We start from the raw sequence: 13,303 nt of genomic DNA, 5'->3' as shown, positions 1-13,303 counted from the left end.
TTTCTTTCTCTACCCTGCTGTTTTTCCCTTGCTGCCAATATATGCTTATTTCAATGATTTGAACTGCTGCTTTCCCTTTCTCCTTTTCTGCGCAGCTTTTGCATTGGTTTCAATCTCCAGTTCCTTAGCAGTTGCAAGAACTTTTTTCCTGATTTTCATGTTGGTCTGTAAACCAAAAATACCTCTGATACTGGTGCAATATAGTCATTGAACTCAGGGTTGTGATGTCTAGAGTTTAAAAAAAACATATGCCATGGAGCGTTGGTGGTATAGTGGTGAGCATAGCTGCCTTCCAAGCAGTTGACCCGGGTTCGATTCCCGGCCAACGCAGTGCTAATATTTATACATTAAGCAAGCTGTAGCTATTCTAACGCAATATGTTAAAAAAAAGAGAAATATCTTGACCAGATTACTCAGCTATTAGATAAATAATAAACAAAGACATAGGCAGGCATCCCAAAAGCCCCGTCTGCGACTTTCTATGTCCTGAAATTTTTATATTTTACAAACAGCAGTCACCACTCACAACTGCTGGTAATAAATGGGCTGCAGGGGGGCAGGCAATGAAACGGCTAAGCCCTTCTGCCCGACCAGCCTTTAGAACTGCAGCATCTCTGCAGTAAAAAGTGTTTCAGGTCAATATCTCTCCCCTGGAAAAAATGTGCGAGACCCACCACCGATAAATGTGGCAAAAGTCCCCAACATTTTATGCATATTTGTGCTCTTACCTGAAAGCAGCGCCACCTTGTAGTCATCGCAGGCAACTGCAGCATACAACCAAATTTATCCAAGAGCAAGGTGAAAGAAACCCAAGGGAACAGCCCCTGTCTGCAGCAGGAAGGTTGGCTGCTTCGAATGGACAGAACTTCCAGTCCTAAGTCCACTCACGTCCCGAACGCTCATACCGGGCAAGCCCTCACCGGGTGCACCTCTGGCTCCCAGGTAAGGCCAAAACCTGAGCATGGTAGCGCAGGATCACAGAGAAGGAGCGGGTGGGGGTGCTTCTGTCTTGACAAAGGCGTGACATAGCTAGTGACTGAGAGGGCCTTGACTTTCCCCTATGACTGACTGTGAGAGGGGAAGGCGAAGATTTTCTGCACCCAGCATGCCTTGTGACATTCTTAGGCAAATGAGGTGAGAGCCCTGCCAGAATAGCTCCAGCGATCCCATGCCACTCCTCTGAAGGCTCCTGATCTGCATAACCACAACATTTTGAACAGGAAGCAGAGTGGCGCAGCGGAAGCGTGCTGGGCCCATAACCCAGAGGTCGATGGATCGAAACCATCCTCTGCTAGCATGGATTGATTTTTTTTCTTGTGAGGACCACTCTCTCGTTTCCACGCTGCCAGAGCGGAAAACAGCAGGCTTGTGCCAGCTTCTTGTGGGAAGAGACTGCTCAACTATCGGTCTCTGCTCAAAGTCAGGTAGACAGATGGTCAGAGAATCAACCCTACACTTCAAAGGAAATGATGCACAGTTATGACCATTAAAGAAAGATGGGACCCTCGCACTTCTTTCTGAGGCTGCTTGGAACGTTATTATTCCCTTTTTTTGTCCTGCTATTATCAATCTCCTGTGAATTTCGTGGAGATGTTTTCTTTCTCTACCCTGCTGTTTTTCCCTTGCTGCCAATATATGCTTATTTCAATGATTTGAACTGCTGCTTTCCCTTTCTCCTTTTCTGCGCAGCTTTTGCATTGGTTTCAATCTCCAGTTCCTTAGCAGTTGCAAGAACTTTTTTCCTGATTTTCATGTTGGTCTGTAAACCAAAAATACCTCTGATACTGGTGCAATATAGTCATTGAACTCAGGGTTGTGATGTCTAGAGTTTAAAAAAAACATATGCCATGGAGCGTTGGTGGTATAGTGGTGAGCATAGCTGCCTTCCAAGCAGTTGACCCGGGTTCGATTCCCGGCCAACGCAGTGCTAATATTTATACATTAAGCAAGCTGTAGCTATTCTAACGCAATATGTTAAAAAAAAGAGAAATATCTTGACCAGATTACTCAGCTATTAGATAAATAATAAACAAAGACATAGGCAGGCATCCCAAAAGCCCCGTCTGCGACTTTCTATGTCCTGAAATTTTTATATTTTACAAACAGCAGTCACCACTCACAACTGCTGGTAATAAATGGGCTGCAGGGGGGCAGGCAATGAAACGGCTAAGCCCTTCTGCCCGACCAGCCTTTAGAACTGCAGCATCTCTGCAGTAAAAAGTGTTTCAGGTCAATATCTCTCCCCTGGAAAAAATGTGCGAGACCCACCACCGATAAATGTGGCAAAAGTCCCCAACATTTTCTGCATATTTGTGCTCTTACCTGAAAGCAGCGCCACCTTGTAGTCATCGCAGGCAACTGCAGCATACAACCAAATTTATCCGAGAGCAAGGTGAAAGAAACCCAAGGGAACAGCCCCTGTCTGCAGCAGGAAGGTTGGCTGCTTCGAATGGACAGAACTTCCAGTCCTAAGTCCACTCACGTCCCGAACGCTCATACGGGGCAAGCCCTCACCGGGTGCACCTCTGGCTCCCAGGTAAGGCCAAAACCTGAGCATGGTAGCGCAGGATCACAGAGAAGGAGCGGGTGGGGGTGCTTCTGTCTTGACAAAGGCGTGACATGGCTAGTGACTGAGAGGGCCTTGACTTTCCCCTATGACTGACTGTGAGAGGGGAAGGCGAAGATTTTCTGCACCCAGCATGCCTTGTGACATTCTTAGGCAAATGAGGTGAGAGCCCTGCCAGAATAGCTCCAGCGATCCCATGCCACTCCTCTGAAGGCTCCTGATCTGCATAACCACAGCATTTTGAACAGGAAGCAGAGTGGCACATCGGAAGCGTGCTGGGCCCATAACCCAGAGGTTGATGGATCGAAACCATCCTCTGCTAGCATGGATTGATTTTTTTTCTTGTGAGGACCACTCTCTCGTTTCCACGCTGCCAGAGCGGAAAACAGCAGGCTTGTGCCAGCTTTTTGTGGGAAGAGACTGCTCAACTATCGGTCTCTGCTCAAAGTCAGGGAGACAGATGGTCAGAGAATCAACCCTACACTTCAAAGGAAATGATGCACAGTTATGACCATTAAAGAAAGATGGGACTCTCGCACTTCTTTCTGAGCCTGCTTGGAACGTTATTATTCCCTTTTTTTGTCCTGCTATTATCAATCTCCTGTGAATTTCGTGGAGCTGTTTTCTTTCTCTACCCTGCTGTTTTTCCCTTGCTGCCAATATATGCTTATTTCAATGATTTGAACTGCTGCTTTCCCTTTCTCCTTTTCTGCGCAGCTTTTGCATTGGTTTCAATCTCCAGTTCCTTAGCAGTTGCAAGAACTTTTTTCCTGATTTTCATGTTGGTCTGTAAACCAAAAATACCTCTGATACTGGTGCAATATAGTCATTGAACTCAGGGTTGTGATGTCTAGAGTTTTAAAAAAACATATGCCATGGAGCGTTGGTGGTATAGTGGTGAGCATAGCTGCCTTCCAAGCAGTTGACCCGGGTTTGATTCCCGGCCAACGCAGTGCTAATATTTATACATTAAGCAAGCTGTAGCTATTCTAACGCAATATGTTAAAAAAAAGAGAAATATCTTGACCAGATTACTCAGCTATTAGATAAATAATAAACAAAGACATAGGCAGGCATCCCAAAAGCCCCGTCTGCGACTTTCTATGTCCTGAAATTTTTATATTTTACAAACAGCAGTCACCACTCACAACTGCTGGTAATAAATGGGCTGCAGGGGGGCAGGCAATGAAACGGCTAAGCCCTTCTGCCCGACCAGCCTTTAGAACTGCAGCATCTCTGCAGTAAAAAGTGTTTCAGGTCAATATCTCTCCCCTGGAAAAAATGTGCGAGACCCACCACCGATAAATGTGGCAAAAGTCCCCAACATTTTATGCATATTTGTGCTCTTACCTGAAAGCAGCGCCACCTTGTAGTCATCGCAGGCAACTGCAGCATACAACCAAATTTATCCGAGAGCAAGGTGAAAGAAACCCAAGGGAACAGCCCCTGTCTGCAGCAGGAAGGTTGGCTGCTTCGAATAGACAGAACTTCCAGTCCTAAGTCCACTCACGTCCCGAACGCTCATACCGGGCAAGCCCTCACCGGGTGCACCTCTGGCTCCCAGGTAAGGCCAAAACCTGAGCATGGTAGCGCAGGATCACAGAGAAGGAGCGGGTGGGGGTGCTTCTGTCTTGACAAAGGCGTGACATGGCTAGTGACTGAGAGGGCCTTGACTTTCCCCTATGACTGACTGTGAGAGGGGAAGGCGAAGATTTTCTGCACCCAGCATGCCTTGTGACATTCTTAGGCAAATGAGGTGAGAGCCCTGCCAGAATAGCTCCAGCGATCCCATGCCACTCCTCTGAAGGCTCCTGATCTGCATAACCACAGCATTTTGAACAGGAAGCAGAGTGGCGCAGCGGAAGCGTGCTGGGCCCATAACCCAGAGGTTGATGGATCGAAACCATCCTCTGCTAGCATGGATTGATTTTTTTTCTTGTGAGGACCACTCTCTCGTTTCCACGCTGCCAGAGCGGAAAACAGCAGGCTTGTGCCAGCTTTTTGTGGGAAGAGACTGTTCAACTATCGGTCTCTGCTCAAAGTCAGGGAGACAGATGGTCAGAGAATCAACCCTACACTTCAAAGGAAATGATGCACAGTTATGACCATTAAAGAAAGATGGGACTCTCGCACTTCTTTCTGAGCCTGCTTGGAACGTTATTATTCCCTTTTTTTGTCCTGCTATTATCAATCTCCTGTGAATTTCGTGGAGCTGTTTTCTTTCTCTACCCTGCTGTTTTTCCCTTGCTGCCAATATATGCTTATTTCAATGATTTGAACTGCTGCTTTCCCTTTCTCCTTTTCTGCGCAGCTTTTCAATTGGTTTCAATCTCCAGTTCCTTAGCAGTTGCAAGAACTTTTTTCCTGATTTTCATGTTGGTCTGTAAACCAAAAATACCTCTGATACTGGTGAAATATAGTCATTGAACTCAGGGTTGTGATGTCTAGAGTTAAAAAAAAACATATGCCACGGAGCGTTGGTGGTATAGTGGTGAGCATAGCTGCCTTCCAAGCAGTTGACCCGGGTTCGATTCCCGGCCAACGCAGTGCTAATATTTATACATTAAGCAAGCTGTAGCTATTCTAACGCAATATGTTAAAAAAAAGAGAAATATCTTGACCAGATTACTCAGCTATTAGATAAATAATAAACAAAGACATAGGCAGGCATCCCAAAAGCCCCTTCTGCAACTTTCTATGTCCTGAAATTTTTATATTTTACAAACAGCAGTCACCACTCACAACTGCTGGTAATAAATGGGCTGCAGGGGGGCAGGCAATGAAACGGCTAAGCCCTTCTGCCCGACCAGCCTTTAGAACTGCAGCATCTCTGCAGTAAAAAGTGTTTCAGGTCAATATCTCTCCCCTGGAAAAAATGTGCGAGACCCACCACCGATAAATGTGGCAAAAGTCCCCAACATTTTCTACATATTTGTGCTCTTACCTGAAAGCAGCGCCACCTTGTAGTCATCGCAGGCAACTGCAGCATACAACCAAATTTATCCGAGAGCAAGGTGAAAGAAACCCAAGGGAACAGCCCCTCTCTGCAGCAGGAAGGTTGGCTGCTTCGAATGGACAGAACTTCCAGTCCTAAGTCCACTCACATCCCGAACGCTCCCAAACGCTCATACCGGGCAAGCCCTCACCGGGTGCACCTCTGGCTCCCAGGTAAAGCCAAAACCTGAGCATGGTAGCGCAGGATCACAGAGAAGGAGCGGGTGGGGGTGCTTCTGTCTTGACAAAGGCGTGACATGGCTAGTGACTGAGAGGGCCTTGACTTTCCCCTATGACTGACTGTGAGAGGGGAAGGCGAAGATTTTCTGCACCCAGCATGCCTTGTGACATTCTTAGGCAAATGAGGTGAGAGCCCTGCCAGAATAGCTCCAGCGATCCCATGCCACTCCTCTGAAGGCTCCTGATCTGCATAACCACAGCATTTTGAGCAGGAAGCAGAGTGGCGCAGCGGAAGCGTGCTGGGCCCATAACCCAGAGGTCGATGGATCGAAACCATCCTCTGCTAGCACGGATTGATTTTTTTTCTTGTGAGGACCACTCTCTCGTTTCCAAGCTGCCAGAGCGGAAAAAAGCAGGCTTGTGCCAGCTTTTTGTGGGAAGAGACTGCTCAACTATCGGTCTCTGCTCAAAGTCAGGGAGACAGATGGTCCGAGAATCAACCCTACACTTCAAAGGAAATGATGCACAGTTATGACCATTAACGAAAGATGGGACCCTCGCACTTCTTTCTGAGGCTGCTTGGAACGTTATTATTCCCTTTTTTTGTCCTGCTATTATCAATCTCCTGTGAATTTCGTGGAGCTGTTTTCTTTCTCTACCCTGCTGTTTTTCCCTTGCTGCCAATATATGCTTATTTCAATGATTTGAACTGCTGCTTTCCCTTTCTCCTTTTCTGCGCAGCTTTTGCATTGGTTTCAATCTCCAGTTCCTTAGCAGTTGCAAGAACTTTTTTCCTGATTTTCATGTTGGTCTGTAAACCAAAAATACCTCTGATACTGGTGCAATATAGTCATTGAACTCAGGGTTGTGATGTCTAGAGTTTAAAAAAAACATATGCCACGGAGCGTTGGTGGTATAGTGGTGAGCATAGCTGCCTTCCAAGAAGTTGACCCGGGTTTGATTCCCGGCCAACGCAGTGCTAATATTAATACATTAAGCAAGCTGTAGCTATTCTAACGCAATATGTTAAAAAAAAGAGAAATATCTTGACCAGATTACTCAGCTATTAGATAAATAATAAACAAAGACATAGGCAGGCATCCCAAAAGCCCCGTCTGCGACTTTCTATGTCCTGAAATTTTTATATTTTACAAACAGCAGTCACCACTCACAACTGCTGGTAATAAATGGGCTGCAGGGGGGCAGGCAATGAAACGGCTAAGCCCTTCTGCCCGACCAGCCCTTAGAACTGCAGCATCTCTGCAGTAAAAAGTGTTTCAGGTCAATATCTCTCCCCTGGAAAAAATGTGCGAGACCCACCACCGATAAATGTGGCAAAAGTCCCCAACATTTTCTGCATATTTGTGCTCTTACCTGAAAGCAGCGCCACCTTGTAGTCATCGCAGGCAACTGCAGAATACAACCAAATTTATCCGAGAGCAAGGTGAAAGAAACCCAAGGGAACAGCCCCTGTCTGCAGCAGGAAGGTTGGCTGCTTCGAATGGACAGAACTTCCAGTCCTAAGTCCACTCACGTCCCAAACGCTCCCAAACGCTCATACCGGGCAAGCCCTCACCGGGTGCACCTCTGGCTCCCAGGTAAGGCCAAAACCTGAGCATGGTAGCGCAGGATCACAGAGAAGGAGCAGGTGGGGGTGCTTCTGTCTTGACAAAGGCGTGACATGGCCACTGACTGAGAGGGCCTTGACTTTCCCCTATGACTGACTGTGAGAGGGGAAGGCGAAGATTTTCTGCACCTAGCATGCCTTGTGACATTCTTAGGCAAATGAGGTGAGAGCCCTGCCAGAATAGCTCCAGCGATCCCATGCCACTCCTCTGAAAGCTCCTGATCTGCATAACCACAGCATTTTGAGCAGGAAGCAGAGTGGCGCAGCGGAAGCGTGCTGGGCCCATAACCCAGAGGTCGATGGATCGAAACCATCCTCTGCTAGCATGGATTGATTTTTTTTCTTGTGAGGACCACTCTCTCGTTTCCACGCTGCCAGAGCGGAAAAAAGCAGGCTTGTGCCAGCTTTTTGTGGGAAGAGACTGCTCAACTATCGGTCTCTGCTCAAAGTCAGGGAGACAGATGGTCAGAGAATCAACCCTACACTTCAAAGGAAATGATGCACAGTTATGACCATTCACGAAAGATGGGACCCTCGCACTTCTTTCTGAGGCTGCTTGGAACGTTATTAATCCCTTTTTTTGTCCTGCTATTATCAATCTCCTGTGAATTTCGAGGAGCTGTTTTCTTTCTCTACCCTGCTGTTTTTCCCTTGCTGCCAATATATGCTTATTTCAATGATTTGAACTGCTGCTTTCCCTTTCTCCTTTTCGGCGCAGCTTTTGCATTGGTTTCAATCTCCAGTTCCTTAGCAGTTGCAAGAACTTTTTTCCTGATTTTCATGTTGGTCTGTAAACCAAAAATACCTCTGATACTGGTGCAATATAGTCATTGAACTCAGGGTTGTGATGTCTAGAGTTTTAAAAAAACATATGCCACGGAGCGTTGGTGGTATAGCGGTGAGCATAGCTGCCTTCCAAGCAGTTGACCTGGGTTCGATTCCCGGCCAACGCAGTGCTAATATTTATACATTAAGCAAGCTGTAGCTATTCTAACGCAATATGTTAAAAAAAAGAGAAATATCTTGACCAGATTACTCAGCTATTAGATAAATAATAAACAAAGACATAGGCAGGCATCCCAAAAGCCCCGTCTGCGACTTTCTATGTCCTGAAATTTTTATATTTTACAAACAGCAGTCACCACTCACAACTGCTGGTAATAAATGGGCTGCAGGGGGGCAGGCAATGAAACGGCTAAGCCCTTCTGCCCGACCAGCCTTTAGAACTGCAGCATCTCTGCAGTAAAAAGTGTTTCAGGTCAATATCTCTCCCCTGGAAAAAATGTGCGAGACCCACCACCGATAAATGTGGCAAAAGTCCCCAACATTTTCTGCATATTTGTGCTCTTACCTGAAAGCAGCGCCACCTTGTAGTCATCGCAGGCAACTGCAGCATACAACCAAATTTATCCAAGAGCAAGGTGAAAGAAACCCAAGGGAACAGCCCCTGTCTGCAGCAGGAAGGTTGGCTGCTTCGAATGGACAGAACTTCCAGTCCTAAGTCCACTCACGTCCCGAACGCTCCCAAACGCTCATACCGGGCAAGCCCTCACCGGGTGCACCTCTGGCTCCCAGGTAAGGCCAAAACCTGAGCATGGTAGCGCAGGATCACAGAGAAGGAGCGGGTGGGGGTGCTTCTGTCTTGACAAAGGCGTGACATGGCTAGTGACTGAGAGGGCCTTGACTTTCCCCTATGACTGACTGTGAGAGGGGAAGGCGAAGATTTTCTGCACCCAGCATGCCTTGTGACATTCTTAGGCAAATGAGGTGAGAGCCCTGCCAGAATTGCTCCAGCGATCTCATGCCACTCCTCTGAAGGCTCCTGATCTGCATAACCACAGCATTTTGAGCAGGAAGCAGAGTGGCGCAGCGGAAGCGTGCTGGGCCCATAACCCAGAGGTCGATGGATTGAAACCATCCTCTGCTAGCATGGATTGATTTTTTTTCTTGTGAGGACCACTCTCTCGTTTCCACGCTGCCAGAGCGGAAAAAAGCAGGCTTGTGCCAGCTTTTTGTGGGAAGAGACTGCTCAACTATCGGTCTCTGCTCAAAGTCAGGGAGACAGATGGTCAGAGAATCAACCCTACACTTCAAAGGAAATGATGCACAGTTATGACCATTAACGAAAGATGGGACCCTCGCACTTCTTTCTGAGGCTGCTTGGAACGTTATTATTCCCTTTTTTTGTCCTGCTATTATCAATCTCCTGTGAATTTCGTGGAGCTGTTTTCTTTCTCTACCCTGCTGTTTTTCCCTTGCTGCCAATATATGCTTATTTCAATGATTTGAACTGCTGCTTTCCCTTTCTCCTTTTCTGCGCAGCTTTTGCATTGGTTTCAATCTCCAGTTCCTTAGCAGTTGCAAGAACTTTTTTCCTGATTTTCATGTTGGTCTGTAAACCAAAAATACCTCTGATACTGGTGCAATATAGTAATTGAACTCAGGGTTGTGATGTCTAGAGTTTAAAAAAAGCATATGCCATGGAGGGTTGGTGGTATAGTGGTGAGCATAGCTGCCTTCCAAGCAGTTGACCCGGGTTCGAATCCCGGCCAACGCAGTGGTAATATTTATACATTAAGCAAGCTGTAGCTATTCTAACGCAATATGTTAAAAAAAAGAGAAATATCTTGACCAGATTACTCAGCTATTAGATAAATAATAAACAAAGACATAGGCAGGCATCCCAAAAGCCCCGTCTGCGACTTTCTATGTCCTGAAATTTTTATATTTTACAAACAGCAGTCACCACTCACAACTGCTGGTAATAAATGGGCTGCAGGGGGGCAGGCAATGAAACGGCTAAGCCCTTCTGCCCGACCAGCCTTTAGAACTGCAGCATCTCTGCAGTAAAAAGTGTTTCAGGTCAATATCTCTCCCCTGGAAAATATTTGCGAGACCCACCACCGATAAATGTGGCAAAAGTCCCCAACATTTTCTGCATATTTGTGCTCTTACCTGAAAGCAGCTCCACCTTGTAGTCATTGCAGGCAACTGCAGCATACAACCAAATTTATCCGAGAGCAAGGTGAAAGAAACCCAAGGGAACAGCCCCTGTCTGCAGCAGGAAGGTTGGCTGCTTCGAATGGACAGAACTTCCAGTCCTAAGTCCACTCACGTCCCGAACGCTCATACCGGGCAAGCCCTCACCGGGTGCACCTCTGGCTCCCAGGTAAGGCCAAAACCTGAGCATGGTAGCGCAGGATCACAGAGAAGGAGCGGGTGGGGGTGCTTCTGTCTTGACAAAGGCGTGACATGGCTAGTGACTGAGAGGGCCTTGACTTTCCCCTATGACTGACTGTGAGAGGGGAAGGCGAAGATTTTCTGCACCCAGCATGCCTTGTGACATTCTTAGGCAAATGAGGTGAGAGCCCTGCCAGAATAGCTCCAGCGATCCCATGCCACTCCTCTGAAGGCTCCTGATCTGCATAACCACAGCGTTTTGAGCAGGAAGCAGAGTGGCGCAGCAGAAGCGTACTGGGCCCATAACCCACAGGTCGATGGATCGAAACCATCCTCTGCTAGCATGGATTGATTTTTTTTCTTGTGAGGACCACTCTCTCGTTTCCACGCTGCCAGAGCGGAAAAAAGCAGGCTTGTGCCAGCTTTTTGTGGGAAGAGACTGCTCAACTATCGGTCTCTGCTCAAAGTCAGGGAGACAGATGGTCAGAGAATCAACCCTACACTTCAAAGGAAATGATGCACAGTTATGACCATTAACGAAAGATGGGACCCTCGCACTTCTTTCTGAGGCTGCTTGGAACGTTATTATTCCCTTTTTTTGTCCTGCTATTATCAATCTCCTGTGAATTTCGTGGAGCTGTTTTCTTTCTCTACCCTGCTGTTTTTCCCTTGCTGCCAATATATGCTTATTTCAATGATTTGAACTGCTGCTTTCCCTTTCTCCTTTTCTGCGCAGCTTTTCAATTGGTTTCAATCTCCAGTTCCTTAGCAGTTGCAAGAACTTTTTTCCTGATTTTCATGTTGGTCTGTAAACCAAAAATACCTCTGATACTGGTGAAATATAGTCATTGAACTCAGGGTTGTGATGTCTAGAGTTTAAAAAAAACATATGCCACGGAGCGTTGGTGGTATAGTGGTGAGCATAGCTGCCTTCCAAGCAGTTGACCCGGGTTCGATTCCCGGCCAACGCAGTGCTAATATTTATACATTAAGCAAGCTGTAGCTATTCTAACGCAATATGTTAAAAAAAAGAGAAATATCTTGACCAGATTACTCAGCTATTAGATAAATAATAAACAAAGACATAGGCAGGCATCCCAAAAGCCCCTTCTGCAACTTTCTATGTCCTGAAATTTTTATATTTTACTAACAGCAGTCACCACTCACAACTGCTGGTAATAAATGGGCTGCAGGGGGGCAGGCAATGAAACGGCTAAGCCCTTCTGCCCGACCAGCCTTTAGAACTGCAGCATCTCTGCAGTAAAAAGTGTTTCAGGTCAATATCTCTCCCCTGGAAAAAATGTGCGAGACCCACCACCGATAAATGTGGCAAAAGTCCCCAACATTTTCTGCATATTTGTGCTCTTACCTGAAAGCAGCGCCACCTTGTAGTCATCGCAGGCAACTGCAGCATACAACCAAATTTATCCGAGAGCAAGGTGAAAGAAACCCAAGGGAACAGCCCCTCTCTGCAGCAGGAAGGTTGGCTGCTTCGAATGGACAGAACTTCCAGTCCTAAGTCCACTCACGTCCCGAACGCTCCCAAACGCTCATACCGGGCAAGCCCTCACCGGGTGCACCTCTGGCTCCCAGGTAAGGCCAAAACCTGAGCATGGTAGCGCAGGATCACAGAGAAGGAGCGGGTGGGGGTGCTTCTGTCTTGACAAAGGCGTGACATGGCTAGTGTCTGAGAGGGCCTTGACTTTCCCCTATGACTGACTGTGAGAGGGGAAGGCGAAGATTTTCTGCACCCAGCATGCCTTGTGACATTCTTAGGCAAATGAGGTGAGAGCCCTGCCAGAATAGCTCCAGCGATCCCATGCCACTCCTCTGAAGGCTCCTGATCTGCATAACCACAGCATTTTGAGCAGGAATCAGAGTGGCGCAGCGGAAGCGTGCTGGGCCCATAACCCAGAGGTCGATGGATCGAAACCATCCTCTGCTAGCATGGATTGATTTTTTTTCTTGTGAGGACCACTCTCTCGTTTCCACGCTGCCAGAGCGGAAAAAAGCAGGCTTGTGCCAGCTTTTTGTGGGAAGAGACTGCTCAACTATCGGTCTCTGCTCAAAGTCAGGGAGACAGATGGTCAGAGAATCAACCCTACACTTCAAAGGAAATGATGCACAGTTATGACCATTAACGAAAGATGGGACCCTCGCACTTCTTTCTGAGGCTGCTTGGAACGTTATTATTCCCTTTTTTTGTCCTGCTATTATCAATCTCCTGTGAATTTCGTGGAGCTGTTTTCTTTCTCTACCCTGCTGTTTTTCCCTTGCTGCCAATATATGCTTATTTCAATGATTTGAACTGCTGCTTTCCCTTTCTCCTTTTCTGCGCAGCTTTTGCATTGGTTTCAATCTCCAGTTCCTTAGCCGTTGCAAGAACTTTTTTCCTGATTTTCATGTTGGTCTGTAAACCAAAAATACCTCTGATACTGGTGCAATATAGACATTGAACACAGGGTTGTTATGTCTAGAGTTTTAAAAAAACATATGCCACGGAGCGTTGGTGGTATAGTGGTGAGCATAGCTGCCTTCCAAGCAGTTGACCCGGGTTTGATTCCCGGCCAACGCAGTGCTAATATTTATACATTAAGCAAGCTGTAGCTATTCTAACGCAATATGTTAAAAAAAAGAGAAATATCTTGACCAGATTACTCAGCTATTAGATAAATAATAAACAAAGACATAGGCAGGCATCCCAAAAGCCCCTTCTGCGACTTTCTATGTCCTAAAATTTTTATATTTTACAAACA

The 13,303-nt window shown here is 46.7% G+C and overlaps 4 non-coding genes across 4 annotated transcripts; all 4 read left to right on the top strand.

The window, feature by feature from the left end:
• The first annotated feature begins 258 nt into the window (after positions 1-258).
• On the top strand, positions 259-330 carry TRNAG-UCC (transfer RNA glycine (anticodon UCC)). Its single transcript has one exon. It is a non-coding gene; the product is annotated as a tRNA-Gly (tRNA).
• A 1,522-nt stretch (positions 331-1,852) lies between these two features.
• TRNAG-UCC (transfer RNA glycine (anticodon UCC)) lies at positions 1,853-1,924 on the top strand. Its single transcript has one exon. It is a non-coding gene; the product is annotated as a tRNA-Gly (tRNA).
• Positions 1,925-5,040: 3,116 nt separating this feature from the next.
• On the top strand, positions 5,041-5,112 carry TRNAG-UCC (transfer RNA glycine (anticodon UCC)). The gene has a single exon. It is a non-coding gene; the product is annotated as a tRNA-Gly (tRNA).
• Positions 5,113-11,446: 6,334 nt separating this feature from the next.
• Positions 11,447-11,518, top strand: TRNAG-UCC (transfer RNA glycine (anticodon UCC)). The gene has a single exon. It is a non-coding gene; the product is annotated as a tRNA-Gly (tRNA).
• Positions 11,519-13,303: the final 1,785 nt, after the last annotated feature.

Source organism: Pleurodeles waltl, unplaced genomic scaffold (genome assembly GCF_031143425.1).
Source record: "Pleurodeles waltl isolate 20211129_DDA unplaced genomic scaffold, aPleWal1.hap1.20221129 scaffold_69, whole genome shotgun sequence".
In the NCBI taxonomy this organism is placed as follows: domain Eukaryota; kingdom Metazoa; phylum Chordata; class Amphibia; order Caudata; family Salamandridae; genus Pleurodeles; species Pleurodeles waltl.
The sequence above is the reverse complement of the archived record's forward strand: the minus strand, read 5'-3'. Positions and strand labels throughout refer to the sequence as shown.